The following is a 21,566-nucleotide window of genomic DNA, read 5'->3' on the forward strand; positions in this document are numbered from 1 at the left end:
CACGTCAGCCAGTCGGCGTATTTAAAATCTATTTAGAGCAACCCCGTCAAATGTTCAAAGATAATGAATTCAAGTAATATTGGTAAAGTCATTAAGTCGCTCGATTCACTCACTTTCAGTTCTAGAAGACATCTAACAGTGTGAACAGATTAATAAATCTCCACTTGTATGCGAGACCAGAAATGCGGGGCAATCTCTGTTTAATCCTTTCAGCAGTTTCAGGAATATGTTGGCACTGAAAGAGCTACCAGGAATATCTCTTGGACATGAGATGGAATTATATAGATATGCTAGGTAAGTAGGAGGAGTCCGCGTGCTCACTATTCTATCCATCTCGCGGCAACGTGACATGCATTGAAAGCGCGCGATCCGTCACTTTTAGTTGACAAGAGCTGAGCGCTCGGATCGATGTCAGGCAATGGAGATTGAGGTATTGTTTTAGAGCGCCACCTAACTATTTGGAGGTTGATATTTATGACACAAACTTTAGTCTACTTTACATGAGTGTTGATTATCTTGAAACTTAAAATATAAAAGGTAAGTTTGTTGTTGACATAGTTTACCAACTAGATGAAGTTTAATTTTATAGTAATATGGAGAGGTAATCATCATCAAAGTCGAGCAACCGGACAAGTTTTGTCGAGCAACCGGACAAATTTCATCAGCATTCTAATATACTTGCTTGTGAATTATTCGAGTTATAATCGTGTTATCGCAAAATAATCTTCTCTTTGGTTTATATATTGATTATATTTGACAAATTTACATTGTATAATGTTTAATATCTGCTGGTTCTTAATATGGTTAAGTAATTGGTAATATGTTATTAAAATAATTAATCTGTGTTTTCAAATATAACATTAATGCTAATATGATTGACGTAAACGGGGGAAAAAGCAGCCGCCGAGAATTCATAAAATGATGACTATTATAAATTGAAGTTGTTTATCAAATGCTAGATATCTTTAGTAGTAACATTTGACCTTTTCGAATTTAAATTAATATTCAATTAATTTTAAATCCGTTGTCTTGACTATAATAAATTTAATTCCGTTGTCTTGACTATAATTAATTGAACATTTAACTTGCCATGACTACGTTGCCGTAAAAATGAAATTTAAAATCTCCAAGCAATCGGAATTAATATTAATCTATATAGAAGTGAAATTGTACTTGTATTTAAACTATACTATAACATCCTTACCATCTAAACGAGTTGGAAGTATCTAGGAGATAAGTTTAGCCGTACCCTAGGGAATTTGTTAATTTGTATACTGACGTTTTGATCCATTGAGCAATAATTATAGACTTCTCGACAGAACATTTATAAAGTAATATGGTTCATATAGGAAAGTGTCATAACATGAAAGTAACTGTCTACTGGCGAGAAGTTCGCGGATTTGTAATTATTGGTACTTAATTAAAAATGAAAATAAGAAGCGACATCTGTAATCAGATGATGCTTGATTCTCCGATCGTTATTAATGTATTTATTTTTGATAAAAGGGCAGATAATCAGTATAATGTAATACTATACTGATGTCATTTTATCGACACACAAATATTAAAAGATAAAAAGACATGACTGTATTTCGTGATTAGAATGTCAGATCATGAAAAGTATGAAACTTCACCCTCTACTGAACAATTCCAATTTAGAATTTAGATGAAAAGAATTGAAAGCGGTATTGGATTATGATCACAGAATCATTATATCTGCGGGTTGTTAGATACGGATTTAAAGTTCGTTTTCTTTGAAGAAAAAAGAAAAAATGTGTTTCTATGACTGATGAGTCTGACTAGTGACAATGACATGAAAATCATTACAAATCTGAAACTAACCTACACGGAGCAGTTTAAGGAATTTAGAAAGAACACAGAACATTATTTCAAATTAGTGTCGCTGAAGAGACTCCTTGGCCGTACAGAACTCAATAATTTGGGCCTTTGCTTTTTACCTTTCTGTCTACCAAATAGCTTGACACAAAACGTTTGTAGACAAATGGAATGAGGCGTAGCAGATCAAAATGCATTATTGTTTTAAAAAACAATCCCAAATAGATGCCTATTGATAACACATTGCATGAATTACATCATATAATGTAAATCATTATACTTATATAGTGTAATAATTTGAACTTGCAACTAAAAGGAAATGAGAATATTGGACCCGGGGATTGTGTTAATTTGTTCTAATCATCGTTTATAGGTGAACAGAGGTCGACAACAATATACACACACTTCTTACTTCTTAAAAAGTATTAAATCATAATTTTATGGTTGGTCATAAATAAATGAAAATACTTTAGTGTCTGAATCTCATGTTCAGTCGTTGTGCTCAAATGTAATTGACTGCTGAAAGATGAATAAAGTGAAATGAAAAGTAGTCCTAATTGAGTAAGCACAGTATGCCTCATATACGACTTACATCTAACTGGGGAGATGCTATCATAGATTATATGCAAGCGCCATCATACGAGCCCGTTTAATGGAGCAGAACCAGATATATTTTAGGCAATAAATTCGTTGTGAAAGCATGTTCCAGCACTAGTTCAACTATCTTATGGTTTACACTACTTATTAGAAGAAATACTATCTATCAACTTCTATGCTGTTTGTAAATAAAATTTTGCTCGGACCGTGGAGTTTACAACTACTCTTTATTGAATTCCAACTGTTCTTTTACGTGCACGTCAATGTGTACCAGGAGCCTCGTTTTTGTTTCACAAGAACAACTACACGCAGTTCCTCATCAAACACCCCTCCCCCGTCGTCCTGCACTACTGGAGAAACCACACTATATAACCCCGAGAAACTTTCTCTGCCAAAAAAATGGAATCAAACCCAGGTCCTCTTGGGTAGTGAGTGCCTTACTCACTGAACCACCCATAGACCAGAACCATGGTTGCATAGTATTACGCCGAGATATTTAATGGATTAGACTATAATCGGTTAAATTTAAAATGGACGTCACTCAATACATGACAATCGGCTATTCTTGTCCAAATCCATAATAAAGTTATCTGGCTGAAATGTTCAACATATGTAATGCATCTGTAAATGAGTTTAGTGGAGCAAATCTTTCAATCATTTTGTACTTGATTTAAATTCATATTTATACGCAATGTTTTGTTTATGACGATATCATGAGACAACTCTTTATAGAGGAAAGGATGCAGACCACAATTATTTCCCCTTAAATTTAATGTCATTTCTGGTCACTTTGCCCGACTCCCAATTTCCTCCAAATTTTCGTTGGGCTGAACGCCTTCCACCACAGACGCAGCAAGGCATCTGAAATTCTGAGATACACACACTTCAAGTGGCATACTATAAACATATAATTATCCACCATCCATATCACCGTTACCAACTTCTTAACTCTGTTATCCTTCCGCCTCTAAACAACGAATATATACCTAAAGCTGTCAGAAAATGTCAACCCAGACCCTCTTCTTCAATTCTAGACCAAATAGTCAAGACAAATTGGAGTAAAACTATATATTAATAGTCGCAGTTTTCACGGAATGCCCAAAATAAAACTGCGATAAAGATAAGCAGCACAGGGCCGGGATAATGGTTTCATCTTAAATTAAACAGTTTTGTTCATTGAAGTATATGTGGGACCTTTAACAATTTTGTGATAAAGTTAATTTAAACCATGTCCTTCACTGACAGAGTATCTTTAAATGGCTCGTTCATCTAACTGAGAAAACACCTTTATAGCGTGAATATAAGTCTCTTTATCTGGCATTCTTTGATAGCTATACAATTTATGGCTAATCAATGGACTAAAAGTATCAATTCTATCGTCCTATTTTATCAATAATGACAACTATGAGAATAGACTTTTAACTCTTTCGATAACAACAAGGCCTAATTTAAAAGTCGGCGGCCACTTTAGTTTCTTAATTTAAGAAGATGTTCTGGAAATAAATTCGTGATTTATTAAGTCTGAGACTTTGACTTGTGTGGGTCGAGTTGTAGGATGAAATAATTTTATTAAGAAAGCTATAACCTTTAATCGGAGTTGCTTATATTTAATCAGTTATATCAAAAGTTGCCATTATGGTGAAATTTATTTCTATATGGGCATTTTGACCCTCAATCGGCTGACTGAAAAATACTAAATTCACAACTATATAGGCAAGCTCATTTTACTGTCCATTCCAGTGTATATTAAAACTGTAACCGTTGCTCATTTCTTGATCAGTTTATTGTCAAGTATTTTCGCTTACACGTAGGCATCTCTCTGCCCCATTTACCATGTCATCGCCAGTTAAGAAAAGATGGTCAAAGTATCTCTGATAAAGAATTATCTTCTACTGTTTAATTGTGTGGCTGGATAAATGTGACTAATTTCTCCAAGCTTGTGGAGTTCTTTGAATCTCGGGACTTCCGTCGTTGCGGGATCAGCTCATTTGTTCGGTGGGGATAGAGCGGGGTGTTTCATTGAAATATCAGATTGTATTAATGGAGTTTTGTAATAACCTTAATTAGCTTAATGGAATTAACTGTGTGTATAAGTTAATATCTGTTAATCGAAAATGTCCATTGGGCGTATGGCTTTGGGATACTATTATTGAGCTAGCAGTTCTAAAAATAAGAAAGTTTCGTGTGCTGTTTTATGACAATTATTCACATAATTAAATATTCGTGTAAAGTTAACTTGAAGTAGTTGCTAGGCAAACTTTGTTTATGGGTACACCGTTTGAAAGGACCTTCATTTACCATTAAATAAAAACACACGCGTTTTGTAAGAATAAATACCGTCTAATGGCTAGTAGGTAGCCATAGCGGTAATGCCGATTAAAATGAGCAAGGTTTAGTCTCGGACTCTGTAAACATTGAAGTAGAAGACAATAGAAGTTCAGTATTTCAAACAATTACATTAACTAAGGTATGTTGGACCAAGGAGCGTGGTACCAATAAACTCTGAACGAACGATGTGTACCCACAGTTGCAATAAGAAAACAACTTCCAGGGTTCTGTCATGCGGAATTAACCCGTTTATCTTAATGTTTTATATTGCTTTTTTAAATAATGTACTTGACATTTCAACAAGAAACCGGAAACCGGCTAATATATTAGTTACGCGATATCTACAATGACAAAATGGTCAATTAATTAGATAGATACAGAACTAATGTACTTGACCGTGAACTTGTGTGAAATAGGTTTTTTTATCTCTGTGTATTACAGGTATCTGTTTAAACAGAACCACCGTTTAAACTGTAATAAAGTAATTGTTAGGAGCTGCCTTTGTCATTCTGCTGTCTAGCGCAGATACAAATCCGATAAACTGAAGAGTTACATTTCATTGAGGAGTTTTCAATCAAGGCAAAATTATAGAATACTATTGCTTCAATAGTGTTTATTTCCACATAAGACAGTTCTGGCCTTTTATCAACAATGTTCTATGGTACCAATGATACTATATAAACTAAAAGGTATGTCAAAACATGTTAGTTATGTAAAATTCTTAACTACGTTAGAGGAGGTATGAAGTAGACCTATTCTAAAATTGGGTAAGCAGACGGAGTCTTAATTGATTCTCCGAAAAGTCTTCGCCGAAAAAAGGCATAATGCGACTTAATAATCGGGATTCATGTATTTCCCGCGTATTTTTTTATTCAATTGTAAAAAATAGAATTATAATATACATTAATATAAACAATTAAATGTATACAATTGACGAGTCGTAAACCTACAACAGACTCTATCTCGTCTGGCAAGACGGATTGGTTACTCTTAATCATAACAATATCTGTTATCGGTATGGTCTCTACCAAGCTTATGGTATGCAAATACTGAGCAAATATTATATGATTAGATAGAAGCCAAATAATATGATGAACATATTCTGATAGTCTTTACTGAATGTCAGTTTTGCTAATGATGGCCGTTGTTTATAATTGGAAACACAAGGACTAATCTATGAGATTACTGCTAAGAGAATACCAGAAAATCTGTTGCTGTCTTTCACGTATCTCATTTGGTTGTCTGTCTCACTGTTATATTATTTAGCCGATTATTCATCACCATGTTATATATATGTGTTGCAATCGCCTTAATTCTATCATCTGACATCGTTATTAAACGCCGAGGGGGACTATAATTATTCATGTTTATCATAGCTGCCTTTTAAATTCTCTTATTTGTCACTGATGCCCAACATGATAATTCATTATTCTAATATGATTTCTCTCTATAGTATTTAATTACAATGTATTTGTTCTTGATTTCTCTGCTGTGCCAATAGTTTGCGGGTTTTATAATATTTTATTTTGATATACTTGACAAGAGGTAATTTTTTCAGATGGCACATTAAAAACATTTCGTGGGGAGACTTGTAACGTTTCACGAACATAGTTGATCAGCATCAGTATGCAGCCTTGGGGTGGCTATAAACAGACTCTGCATCCAACCCAATCCAAACAGTCGTTCATTAAGGCCAGTTTATCCGTGGGCTAGCTTTTATCGGATAGTATTTCTGAATTAGAAAACTTAATTCATAAACCGAAAGTCAAAGGCGCTGCCGTAGGTGGAGGTGTCATTTATGTCTATGTCGTATCGCGCTAAATCTTTCGCCATAATATTATGTCTGTGACTGCATTTTCATTGAAAATCTACAAAGGCAGTACTGTAACATGGTTAGACTTTACCGTAGATGGAGGGAATGAGACGATTATCCTACAAAAGTGCAATAATACTAGTTACGTATTTTGTAGTTGTTTATTACAGGAATACGAAATGACTTCATTAACAGTATATTTGGTGCATTGTTTGTTATTCCCTTGTGAATTCAAGGAATACATAATGTCTTCAGTGTATTAATATGGCTTATAATGAAAATAAACTGTATCGGATATTTCTTGTTAGAATAAAAGATAAAAGATCGGAGTCGGTTAATTACTTGCAGGGAAGCTAGACTTTATTAATTATATAATTGGTATAGCAATTAGTTTCTGGTTCTAAAAGGAATAATTATCAGTGTGTTAAAATAAACATTATATATATATAAAGCTGGTCGTTCTTGCTATAGTAGTTAAAAATGGATAGTGAAAAATGAATACATTGAAGATTTCATTCAAATAATTTTAATCTGTGCGAAGTTATGAGTGATGTAGGATGTAGTGTACATTCTCTATTATTTATCGTACTGAAGTCTGAATTATCTAATCCATTAAAATCTCTGCCATCCGATGGTCTAGAGCGCTGATTATGAGTTTGTCATGTTGATAAATAAAGACCTGCAAAATCAAGATTTAGCTATTACACAATGATTTTTTTAAGTAGGTTATGGTATATTTAAGATTCTCAAATATATTCAAGATTTCATTGCGTTCATTGATTAAGCAATAAACCTTACTCTATCTATTATAGTTTTCATGGACGCATAAAAAAATATGTTTTTGCACTTGAAGTCTTTCACCCTCAGTATCCATACACGTTTTGGCATGATTGATCGCGTACTTCGTGTAGATCTTATCATCTAACTCCAATCTGTATGTGTCAAATTCAACTTGGTTTATTTCTCATATTCAGTTGATCTATCTTTGAATTCTGTTGAATCCAGAGATGTTATAGTCTATGTTGGGAAAAGGTGACGTGTTCTTGAGCCCTTCATTCGCAAACCGAACCAGTAAGGTAATCTATACAAGACGGCTTCTGGCCACGAGTTTGAGTTCTCATTTTAGATTGAAACATGTTTGACGAAATTGTGTTTCTGTTAGGTGGAAGTTATTACATTGTAACCCAAAATGTCCGCATGATGGACTGTTTTGATTATAAATTGTTTTTCATATGTACATCCCTTTCTATATCAAAATGTGCGTTTTACGCCTTTATTTTTGCATTATGTATAGCCTTCAATTTAAATCAATACTTAAACATATCAAGTAGGATGCTTACATTCTAGTTATGATGTTCCATAAATGGTTTCGCTTCCGCAACATGATTGTTCAAAAAACTAGCTCATGATGTGCCCAAAGCTAAGTTTTAACAATGTCAAGGATGTTATTAAGTGTTAACATAACCCCCGGACAATATGTAGCCCAGTACTGATATCCCAGGTCACTGTAAAATATTGCCGTCATCTATAGTTTGTTTGATGCAATTATAGTACTAGTATCTTACTGGTTTAAAAAAAATATAACAAGTTAACCATTACCGAGGGTCAATCACTATGACTGTCATTTTTATCCGATTTTGACGAAACTTCATGGATTGTGGCCCCTGACTACGAAAAATTACGTTTTTAGCTTGTGGACACTCTAGAGGTCACGATTTTTATCGGATTTAGGTGAAACTTGAAATGTATGTTTATAATCCAAAGATCTCGATTCTTTTCAATATTCGCGCATATCGGATCGCAAATTCCTGGATTAGGGCTCCTGATTGTACAAGAAATCGCGTTTTCAGCTTGTGGTCTCCCTAGAAGTCACAATTTTTATCCGGTTTAAAAAACCGTTCAAATAAATCACTAATTCACCATAATGATGATTGAGTTCGAATTTTGTGAAAATTGGACCGAAACTGCCGGACAAAATGACCGCTCTATATACGCAAATAGTGTTAAAGTATGTAATATCAAGGTTGTGGATTCTCTAGATGTCACAATTTTGATCTGATTTTGATGAAACTTGAAAAACATGTGTTTATGTCCCAAAGATCTCAATTCCTTTCGGTATTCTCGCATATCGGACCATAAGTTCATGGATTATGGCCACTGATTGTGCGAAAAAAATTTATCTGATTTTAAAAATCGCTTAAATATGTCATCCGATTTTGATGAAACTTAAAATATATATTTATATCCAAAAGATCTCGGTTCCTTTCGATATTCACGCAAAAAAGAAAAACAAAAACACATTTTGTTTAGCTTGTTGACCCTCTAGAGGTCACAATTTTTATTTGATTTAATAAAACGTTTATATATGTTTTGGCATGATTGATTGCGTACTTCGTGTAGATCTTATCATCTAACTCCAGTCTGTATGTATCAAATTCAACTTGGTTTATTTCTCATATTCAGTTGAATTTTTTTAGCTTGTTGACCCTCTAGAGGTCACAATTTGTATCCGATTTAATAAAAAGAAAAAAAAAACCAAAAAACAATTTCTTTAGCTTGTTAACCCTCTAGAGGTCACATTTTTTATCCGATTTAATAAAACGTTTATATATATCAGCGTTACAACCTAATGACGATTTAGTTCGAATGTCGTAAAAATCAGACCGAAACTGCCCGATAAAATCGCCGATCCGTGTACGCAAATAGTGTAAATGTAATACATGGGCCCTCTAGAGGTTAGAATTTTTATCTGATTTCGATGGAACTTACAATAATTATAAGTTTATATCCCAGAGTTTTCGATTCCTTTTGATAATCGCCCACATGGAACCATAACTTCCTGGCCTGCATTATGTTCCCTGATTGTATGAAAAATCGCCTTTTTGAGCCTGTTTTCTGACCATCTCTTGCAAAATGTGGGTGTATCTTGCATAGCAACCTCTTTTTATCTCAGCACGTGATTTACACACACGTTACCTGGTGATGCCTTCACTCACCCAGTCTTCGGCTTTCAATATGGCTACTTTAACAATTGTGGATTGTAGACTGTGCTCTCATGGCAACGCATCTTTTTCTTTATACTTTGAATGCTTTCTTTGGTAGAATTCCATGTAAAGTTTTGCTGTAGTATATGAATCCATTAACATATAAGTATTGTCGATGTACATACAGAAAGCCGGGTTTGCTTCCAGGGCACGTCATAGGAAGTTTACATATCAATGTACTTAAATTCACATATAGTAAACGACTAGTAATAAAAGACATTACCCAATAGTTAACGTTTTTTTTGTTTTGTTTTTTTTTTTGGGGGGGGGGGGAGTGGTCTAACAGGTACGCTTGAGTCAAGGTGGTGGTTTCGATCCCACACTTGAACGCAACAGGTGACTCGACACGCCTTCTTCCACCAATACTGCAGATTAATAGGGCCAGAAGTAGCAGTTTCTACGCCCACCCCACTACTAAATGTGTGTAGCACTTGTGAGACATTATCACACTATGGTTTAACAGGTCGAATATGGATTTGTTTGATGATTGAATCAACTATATACTAAGAATTATAACTTAGAACGTTTGCTATCTCAATCTTACATCCTTGAAACTATATTTTGTACAATTGTATAGTTGTCTTCCAAAACAAATTACTTCTGCTACTCTTTTTTCTTAACCGTAATCTATTTAAACGTTAATCTTTTCCATAGAACTTCATGTTTTTAGATACAAAAACCTAACGATACATATGATCTAAACGTTTTTGATTTGTTTATTTTTTACTTTATTATTTTCTGCTTGGATAACCTTTGAGATAATGGTTAAGTCAGTGTGACAAGTCCAAACCTTTTTACTCCTGTGGAAAATGTCAAGAATTAAGTCAAAAAAACTAATCTAGCACGTGACAGTATCAGAACGGCTTAATCAATAGTATGGTCTTGGAGATGAGAGAAAAAGAAGGAACATTAATGTAATTTAATCTCTGTCAGATATTCTTTGAATCTTAAAACTTTCTAATTAAAGTGGAAGTCACACCTCAGCTTATACGAACTGTTTTATTGAATGCTTAGGTTTGAACACAGCGAGATAAAAGGTAATAGTCATATGAAACGTGTGTCGTTTTTGTCTCTTTGGTGTCAGCATTGGATATAGTTTATTTGATGACAGATAGTTTTGTATACTGCTAAAAGCACTTCATTCGGTTTTATCGCTGTGTAATTGCTTTTCATTTAATTCGACTGGTATCGTACATAGACCAAAATCAGCTAAAGACTTCATTTACTTTATAGAATTGCCATTACGTCACTCGAGTTATGTACATAACAAGCAAGTTTCTGTTAGGGGAACACTATTGCGCTTTATGCTGTGTCATTATTCATAGTTTATCATACGGTATGCGCTTAATATTTCTACATCGAACAAATATGATCTCCTACTCTGTGGCAGACGCAGGATATGTGGTGCTTGGAGCTCCTCCCCCGAAAAAAATCGCGTCAATTCATCAGTTACAATCCCACTACTGTGCATAAAATTTTGAAACATATCAGTAATTGCAAAGTAGTAACAAGGACAGAATAATAAATTATTTTTTTTTGGTATGTTATTTATAGGGAGTACACCCCCCCCCCCCCTGAATACACCACTGGCCCTGCCAGTTTGCTTTAGAATAAAATATTCTGCAATGAACTGAGATAGAGTTGAACAACCTACTTTTCTGCACTCAAATAATTTATATTGCTTCCATGTATATAAGTATATAATAATACCAATCGAAAGTTAAAGAGATATTTATTTTCTCGATTAGAGTAACTGTTCTTAATTGCCACATTGCAGGGTGTAAGTTAATCGGTTTCAATAAGTCATATGTAATCCGAAATAAATCGCAAGGTTGCTTGTAAAAATAAAACAGATCGGAATATAGGCAGGTTAATTTTCTCTAATGGAGGAAGGGACAATCTTTTCAAATTAAAGAAAACCCATACGATTTATAGAACTATTTATCTAACAATCAAGATCTTTCTTTAATATCATTAACGAGCATTGTTTTTGGAGTCATTACATAATTTTGAGATACGATTTATTCTCAGTGTGTCTGCCGGTTACAACGGTATAATCTTGTTTTCAGAAGAATTATTTTTAATAGTTCTTGATGTGGGTTGTTCGTGCGATAGTAAATTCCATTATCTCCATCTCCATGTTATTGGCTTATCTTTATACAAAGGTATTGAATAAATACTGAATGAAGCCAGTACAATACCACAACCAGAAACAATGATACAAAACCAAGAATACAGAACAGAAAATTATTTAAATGTCATATGCACAATGATTTCAAAATCAATTTCTAGAAAAATTTACATTGTCATTATATATATTATATATCGTGTCACTCTTATTAGAAAATCGTGCGGTATTCACTTAAATCATATCGCAATGGAATCTAGTTTCCTTTAGTTTTTTTGGTTTTTTTGTAAACAAAGGAGTGTGTATACATAGTTAAAATGGCAAACACTTCTTATAATAAAATGTACAGTATATCTTATAGGTTAGCGTTATACAACCATACATACATAAATACACATTATGCTACTAAACAACATTGGAGAACAAGCCAAAGTTATACATAAATTTTAAGATAAAATACTAATTAATCGAGATTAAAATCTGACATATTGATAAACTTATGGAATTGATTCAAGGTGTTATTGTTGAGTTCTAGACTGTAGGATGTTGAGTCAGTTTATGTTTTTAAAATCATATTGTAATTTAACGAGGGTTTCCTTTCGTACATTTGAATGTAAGGAGGTAGTGGTCGGGATCTTCAAATATATGAGCACAGAGGCATGCAGGACTGTCAGCAACAAGTCTTTAGTGTACTATGGACTATTTGGTGCTTCCGCTAACCGTTATAGTAAAACGATGGACCTTTTATATCTATTTTAGAAAGTGGTCGGAGAATATTTTAATAGTTCATGCAGGGATACTGAGTTTATATTCCACTCTCTTATGCTGGATTGGATAAATGATTTAGAAAAAATTTTGATACGAATTGAATTTATTTTACTTTATCTTCGTTTAGAAGAGAATATGTATTTGTTGGTTCAAGATTGATGAGATTCTGAAAATAAGGAGAGGAGTAAGGTTCTTGATTAGTTTTAACGTGTGGCGATTTCGTCTTTCTTTGGGTGGAATAAACCCACTGCCCCACAAATAGTGCGTCAGCGTATAATTAAAGTGAGGCAGAATCATGAAAGAATATATGGTAATCTGGTTATGTGGAACTTTACATGTGGGTGTCCATTTTTTATTGGATAACCCCATGGACGTGTGTACTAATAAACCTTTTATACTTTGTTCTATATGATAACCCGAAGGACGTGTTCAGTTGATGGCATGTATGAAATTGGTTGAATGTATTGACATATATATAATTGCTGTTTGAAGTTTAGATAAAGTATTTTGCTGATAATTCAATATATGCGTACTATGGGCTATAGAATCTGATCTTTGGGAGAATCAACTGGTGATCATTGTCTGAAACATATCTAGTTGGTCTGATAGGTCAAGGTCGTTAATGGACAAGAAAAGTGAAAGTAAAGATTAGAAGGGACATTGACTGACATTAAACCGATAAAAGACGGGGTGAGCATGACGGAATCCCGTCTCACATTCTATGGTGATAAATGACCAATCAATGAATCTGTTATTGATGACTTCGGATGAGTTATGTGTTGTCGATATACGGAGTTATTGGGTGGCTTGTATCAGTTATTTTTATCGTCTTCTGCATTGGTTATGGAGTCACGAACGGGACTTTAGTGTAAGAGTTTTCTGTAGTTATATGTTACATTATATATTCCAACACACGTGATTATTTCGCCGTTATGGAAAATTCTTTCAACCATTTTAAAAATTAATCTAATTGGGTACTAACGCAGAACATACGGTTTTGCAGCCCATTTTCTTTAATGAGAATTTCGCAGCATGTAGAATTTACTGACCATCTATAGGTGCAATATATCAACACGACCATATAATTATATTAGAACTATTATCAATTAAATGTTTGGTATATCCGCTAGTAGCGCCAATTTGTTGTATTCAACTAAATAGACCACCCATCATTGCCTTAATTGAAAGTGTATATTGAAAACTTTTCCACACGTCAAGCCAGAATTTATAAGTACAGGCGTTTATAACTATCAGTATAACTCAGACGCATCATCCAAAAGAAAAACCCTGTATTTGATTTGAAAGGTAGTAAAAGTGGGCTCTTACTAATATTAAATGATAACATTCTGACCCACTTTCTACTTTGAAGATACTTAAATCGATACTCTTGAAGAAGTAACCTGTGACCGTTGAATGAAATGAATATTTTTCAGACAATTCAATTGTGATCGTCTTGTTTTATGAATAGATTGAAAGGGAATCGCGTGTCATTGGGGTACTCTAGAGAATATATTGAATGAAAACATCTGTAAATTGTATAAGAATTCGACATTTTTACACGTTATTGAAGTAAGATCGTTACTCTATGATAAATTGTGTTTTCCCAACTGCAATTCACTTTTTTAAAATTTTAAGCCATCGTTACGTGAATTATTTGAAACTAGATAACACAAGTACCACATCGGATTGTATTTACGTAAATTGTTAATACCCCCGTCAGACTGGGGTGGCGTCTTTACTGCGACGCTACGGCGACGGAAAATGGGCGCAGAGCGCGTCAAGATCGCCATAAGCGCGGCAAAAGCGTAGTATCGTCATATTTCTTAAGACGAGGATTACTTACCAGACCTTTATAAAAGGTGGGGATGAGTGACAGAAGATTAGGTCTTCCCATAGAAATATCAATAGCTGATGTGATTAATGATATTATTCGAGTAAAGCTGTCACCTATTACTGATAATGTGTATCGAATTATTCGACTTATGCCTTTTGCAATCGTCCATTTTATCATAGTTTGGCGTTAACACGATTACTACCTGACGTATAGATATGACATCACTGGATATTTATACTGCTTTACTTTGGTAATAAACCGACAATATGGTAACAGGTAGTCTACATCATAGGTGTGGGTTGGGTGGATGCACCTCCGCGCAAACACAAGTAAGTTCCGCTCGGCGTAGCAAAAAAAAAAAGAAGGCAATGTTGTGATGACAATAACGTTGCTTCGACTGGTGGGTTTTATTGAGTACTAGCGGGTGACGCGGCGCTGCGCGGGTTGTGCTCGTGGCCGAAGGCAATGTTGTGATGACAATGACGTTGCTTCGACTGGTGGATTTTATTGAGTACTAGCGGATGACGCGGCGCTGCACGGGTTGTGCTCGTAACCGAAAATAGTATAAACCGGAAGCGGTAGTGCAGCGCCACCAGGCCTATTTTACTCTCCGGTCCGAGCTACACTTAAACATAAAATTTCAGCCTGGGGAAAAGCCCCATTGTAGCCGCCAACCCTGGCCAGACAAAAAAACGATAATCACAAATATTACAATAGATAAAAGAAATAATCAAGTTTAATAAAAGAAATAATCAAGTTTAATAGTATCTGTGGCGTCATTATACGTGTTTATGAAATAACATAGAACCTATATTTAGATCAGACATTTCAAATCCTTAAAGATGCATTATGTAAGAAAGCTGGTAGTTCCTATATTCTAAAATCAATAACGAAAAATGGATATATTGAACATTGCAGGCAAATTAATGTATTCCGTGCGAAGTTACATGGATTTGAAGATTTGACAAGAAATAGCTGATTGTCATAATAATAACCGAAATCCAGACTGTCAATACTGTTATTGAGTGGTGTTCCATTTAACGTTAACCGATTATATTGCGCGCGGATGTCCTAATCCATTGAATACCTCAGCCATTCGAAGGTGTACAGTGTATATCACGGGCTTGGTGTGTCTAAATAATAATGTATATAGCATAGAAAAGACACGCGATAGGCAGATTTAGCCCTTGTCCAATGCATTTTAAATGGGTTAACGGATAAAATATATAACCATTCGCTCAATAAATACCACTTAAAGTAAATTATCTCATTCTTAATTCTTTTCCTTTTCTTTAGAATCTTTATTCAAATAAAACAGTATTACAAATTACGTAAAATAAAAATCAGTTAAAATATCACAGTTTACGTTATATAGTGATAATAAACTTTAGCCTTTCTTGTGTTTTAAGACAAGTATGTGTTCATTCCTACCCGAGATCCTATTTAACGAAGATATATGATATACCTTTCCATGTACAAGTCACTAAATAATACCGTGTTCTCATATCAGTGAAAGATGAGAATATAGGCAATTTCATGGATAATAATCATATACATGTAGTGAAATGGATTCAGGTAAGAGCAGGGGAAGTCTACCTTTAATGTTACAATCATGGTTAGAATCTATTATTATTAATCTTGCACGCCCACCTTGTATTAATTAGCCTATAATTAGGTTTGAGCTACTTGTAATAACAACAAACTGTGTTTAATTATCGTCAAGCGTCTTCTATAACCTTGTTGAGATGTTACAAGTATACCTTTTGATTATTGGATGCTGGCTTTAATACCGAAATACAACACGGGCGGTCTCGCTGACCATTATTACAAGTAAATACTTTTTATTTTTATTTTAATTTGCGGCGGTAAAAGAAAATTTCGAGTTGATTATTTCCCGTTAAGTGAATTATAGGCACGTGTCCCTTGTGGAGCTACTTCATTTTCATATATTGTGAACTAATAGATAATGGACCTGCACGGAATAAGTAATGTGGGTACAATGACGTTGATTTTCTACAAAAAGGTTGTTATCAGGTTTTGCGATTTGTCAAATGGCGAACATCTATCATTATGAAACTGACAATTAAAACAAACACACGAAGTCGAATCTTAGAGACAGTCAAGTATAGAAATATACCAAAAAAAGAATCTAGGTCAAATGCCGACAGGAAAAGCGCCTCATGGACAAAATTACTTTCAAAAACTCTGGTTGCATAAGGCATCCCCGAGGTGTTCTTATGACCTTATGGCCGATTCAACCAGAATATTTTACCATGTGATCAGTTCCACAGACCTGGCAGTTTTCTTTGTATTAATGCTGATAACATGGAAGCTTAGAATGTATATTGACTTGTTATTAAGGGCATTGTGATATTTTTCGGCACTCGTGTGCTATTGCATTATACTTATCAAGGCCTGAAATGAAAATGAAAGATAAGTGTCCAGTCAATTGTGATACAGCAGCAACGGTCTTTTGGCGAGTAATTTATGTATTAACAACAATAAACTATATTTGTTGATTTTGTATTATCTAGGTGCCATATGCACACTCCGCTAATGTATATATATACATATCAAATATATATTATCATATAGATAACAACTCATTATATGTCCATATAATAGATGTTTAAACAGATTAATTAAATGATACTAAAACCACATACAATATACAGCACATATAGCTCATGAGGTTAAATTCAAATATCGTCTGAAATAAGCCAGTCGGAGGAGAGAGAGAGAGAGAGAGAGAGAAATGTGGTTTAACGTCCACTCGGCACAAACTAGGTCATTTCGGGACTAACATATGGTTTAATTTTTATTTCAATAACTCGCTTGCGCGTAGGGGTCTTTAGCAGTGGGAGGATCCCGGAGAAAACCCAGGAGGTTGGACAGGCGACCCTACTCCTTGTCACGTACAACCGGGGAATCGAAACCCCGCCAGTTGACTCAATGACAGACCGCATGATAAAGCGCGCGCGTGCTAACCATTCGGCCATCCAACCCCCCTCGGTGGAGAAAAAGTAGGATGTTAAACCCTGTGTCATTTCATTTCATGTATAGATAGATGTTTCAGAATAAATTGTAAAGTGAGCATAAATATCTAGTTCTGTAATACATATTATTATTACTAAATTGAATATTAAATTGCAATACCGATTTCTAGAAACTTAAGTAGTTTAGCAGACACACAGCTAAAGATGTGTTTTTAGTATTTGTTATAGTGTGTATCTAATTAAAGGATAGCACTATTAGATCAGGCACCGGCCTTTATGCCAAAGCTGAGGATATAATTTTGTAATTATTGTATTAGTCTGCATTTCACCATCTGTTCCGTTCTAGATGGATGAGCTGTGTGATAGAAATTGTGACCATCATTCTAAATTAAACTTGGTTGCTAATAAAGATATAATTCCGTGTGCATATTTGGCTAGTGGTATAATTAAGTGCATTAATGTTTACAGCTGGAAATTATTCCTGCCTCTCTACTTAAATAATTCACCCAGTAAAAGCTTCTACCCAGATTGAATTTTATTAATATTATAGATGACCAATATCTTGTACAATTAAATCATTTTCTATACTCGTTCTGTAACAGGTGTGCAATTTGACGGTAACAATATTTTATCATTTGTAACGTAAACCATATTTACATAAAAAAGAGAAATTAAATACACTTTATTGGTGGGTTATTTTAGAAAATAGAATGAAATGGATCTTCCGTGATGATTCGGCAAGGCTTATGAATTATAAGAACTTCAGAACTGCCAACTACAAGGCTATGTGTGTCATTGCGATAGTTGTATTATAACTCTCCTACCCCATCTCCCAAAATTCTTGATTTATTTTTGTCCATTCATGATGTTTGTCTTATTATTATATTGGACTGCACTGCTTTAAAAGAAACCCGGTGTTGAGCATGGGTACCTTGGTCCTGTTAAGAGTGTGTGTGAAATAGCCTTATTTAATGTCCGCTTCCACCGAATTGATATCGCTGACAAGTTGTTAAGAGTATCTGCACGTGCGTATTTATATAATCAATAATGCACGCTTTCCAATGCCTTTCTTGCTGCATGACATTATATGGATTTTCTAGGTTTTCTGCTGGCTAGAATAAAAACGTACATGTTCTTAAAAGCAATTTGACCCTAGAACTCAAACAGTAAATTGACATGCTTTTCATCGTCTGAAAATAAAACCGTTGTCTGCGTTAAGCATTTTGTATTATTTCTGTTTTCGTATAAACACACCCACAAGACAGATACATCAGTTCCGTTAAACCAAGTCAGTTAATTGATTTTGACTAATGTGTTATAAACGCCATATTTTTGGGTGATGTGGGAATGATTTTGTTACCGGAATTTTCTTAGATTTCCTTAAGCTAATTAGAGATATATGAAGGTGTTGCGTGTGAGTTTGCGTGGAGAATGCTTAAGCTGTCATCACATAACTTCTATTCAATTATCAGACTCGGGCATTTTTCTTTTGAAATATACTTAGTCTTGAATCATTACATTTTGGAATGTAACTAGCTGTTGATGTGATGCATTGCCGTTAATTGTTATCCGTAAGAATTGTGTTGGCTTTCTTCGAATTAAGAGAAAGAGAAGAAATGTCAACATAAAAAGTTGACAATGAATGTAATATATACATTTCTGCAACGTCCAGATTGATGACTTCAATTACATTCTGGGTGTCGTTTGTGGTCCAAGATGATTTCGGGTGTTTTTCGAGTGATACATTTAAATATATACGCGGTGGATGAATCTGGAAGCAAGCTATAGGGTCTACAGATGTTGTGAACCCCACTTACGTCTAGCTCCGTATGGTCCGAATTTATGACGTCATCTGCTGCATGGCCATAATTAGTTTATTTTTTTATTATTATTACACATTTCTATAGCGCACAACTGCTAAATAAATGTGGTTATGTGCGCTGTACAAAGACATATTAGATCAAGACAAAAAACATTTACATAATAGAAAGAGATAACAAAGAGCATACATGATAAAATATAGAGATAAAAGTTGGGATTTAGATGAAATTAGAAATTAAAATAGCTCTGGATAATCTATATAAAAGGATCACTGGGGAAAGGTCACTTTAAATAAGTATGTCTTTAGTACTTTATTCCATAACAACGGTGCTTTTCATAAAACGCCCTACCGATTGTGCTAATGAAGACGGGCATACGCCACACAGTGTCCTATGAGGGAACTTTTGCCCGGACAGCGGCACTACGTCTACTCTTTATTTCGTATTCGAACTGCCAAGGGTTCTTTTACGTGTACGTCAATGTGTACACTGGACCCCAGTTTTCCGTCCCATCTGAACGATTATAGGTTGTCTCTGGCCAGGCCTTCTGTCCTGCACCACTGACAAGGGGGGTCACGCCAGAAAATCCCAATGAACTTTTTCGACCATCCCCGAAATCAAACACGGGACCTCAAGGTTAGCTAGCCAAAGTCTTACTCACTGAGCTACCGTGGCCCCGCTGCCCTGATTGAAGCAGTGTTTTAATGATGGAATACATAACAACTAAATTATCTGGTGTTACGTTGGATTAGCTTTAATGTATATGTGAAAGGTAAATGTCCAATGTATTGATTCCATTTCGTATTTGGTACACGTACGTTTATTTTATTACGGTATTCAAGCCGTTTCCCTGTACCGAATGAAATATAAATCGGCCAGTAATTATAATTATACTGAAAGGTCATCGTATATACGCTTTATAGGAACATGTGTAACTAGTGCATTTATGTTCAATGCTATCTGAAATGACTAGATATTAGCTGATCAATGATAATAAGAATATCATTTAATGCTTGAATTAAAGTGTTCTGAAATACTACTTTAATGTTGTTTCAGTGAATTAGTTTGCAGTTCACTGTCCAACACAGAGTACGTACCCGCCATTCCCACTCTTATCTTCAAATTATACCCCATTCTGAAATTAGTTTTCTTTGCAATGACCTGTTTCATTTAAGGCAATGGTTTTTCAGCAACATAAGATTTCACAAATTCATAATCTATAAAAATGTATTTATTGAAGTCAATGGCCTTTGGTGTTTCGTTTCTTTCTTGCGATCCGAATAAATGAATTTAGGTCTTTTTTTTCCATTTTGCTTTAGAATCGTTGATGGCATAATAGATAACAGTTTCGTTGTTAGCTTTCAGGATAGAGGATGTATATATGAACAACAGACGATTGCCATATAGATATATATTAAATTTAAATGTACGTTGGCGGATAACTAATGCGAAAAATGAAAACTGAAGATCAAAGAACAGTCTTCCAGATTCTTTAATTATGGAAGTTAGAATACAGCAGTGCATGAAATCCCACGTGAAATAACATTTGAATCGTCTAGAACACGAAACCATATTGATCGAATAAAAAAGTATTTCTGGGACGCTTGGAGTATATGGTTAACATGGCCACACGTCAACTCGTCTACACAATTTGAGAAGTCTGAAAATATAGGTTTGAGCAATAAAAGCATTCGAAAAGTTTAACGAGCAATATGAAAATATTTAGACATATTTTTGCAAGGACGCTTTCCTATCCGTAATTGTGTTGAAGTTTATCCATTTATAAGTGTCTTTTATAAACAAATCAGCATTATATTATATAAGGTCGGTATCCGCAGTCTCAAGACCCCTATGAAATATATCAATTAATTGATCATTATTCAGTTTTTGCAGGATCGACCAATTAAACTGCTTATCTGCACTTAGCCCTAGCAGAAAATGCTTATCATTAAGCCTCATCAAGGGTTTTGTGTTATCCTGTTCCAAAGTCTCGACCAATCAAATTGTTTATCATTCTGCGTAAATTGAGCATAAGTTAGGGATGTAATGCAACTATACACCAAGTTGTATCTCTCTCTCACTCTCTCTCTCTCTCACACACACACACACACACACAGAATCAAGGTCACAGTGTTAAAAATTCTGCTTAGCTTTTGTGGAAATGGATCATCTTCGAACTCACTAAAGGCACCATCTTAAAGGAAGCAACTCTCTAACTCACTATCATCCACAATCTTTGACATTGCAATCAATGTAAATCAACACCCGAGCTGTTATCGTCTGATATCAAATATTAAAGACAAAATGAAAAATTTAAAATTGGCACACGAATCGCGTGCCAGAATGCTTTAGGGTGTCATTTGTAATGAGGCGACTCGATGAACGAGGCTAAACGTACATAT

The 21,566-nt window shown here is 34.6% G+C and overlaps 1 long non-coding RNA gene across 1 annotated transcript in view; it reads left to right on the forward strand.

Moving 5' to 3' along the window:
- Positions 1-400: 400 nt before the first annotated feature.
- The window catches only part of LOC130014131 (uncharacterized), a 73,750-nt gene continuing 52,584 nt past the window's right edge, over positions 401-21,566 (forward strand). Inside the window, exon 1 of the long non-coding RNA XR_008789126.1 lies at positions 401-537. This is a non-coding gene — a long non-coding RNA (uncharacterized LOC130014131). The remainder of the gene's footprint in view (positions 538-21,566) is intronic.

The sequence above is a fragment of the Patella vulgata genome, chromosome 8, assembly GCF_932274485.2.
Source record: "Patella vulgata chromosome 8, xgPatVulg1.2, whole genome shotgun sequence".
In the NCBI taxonomy this organism is placed as follows: Eukaryota; Metazoa; Mollusca; class Gastropoda; family Patellidae; genus Patella; species Patella vulgata.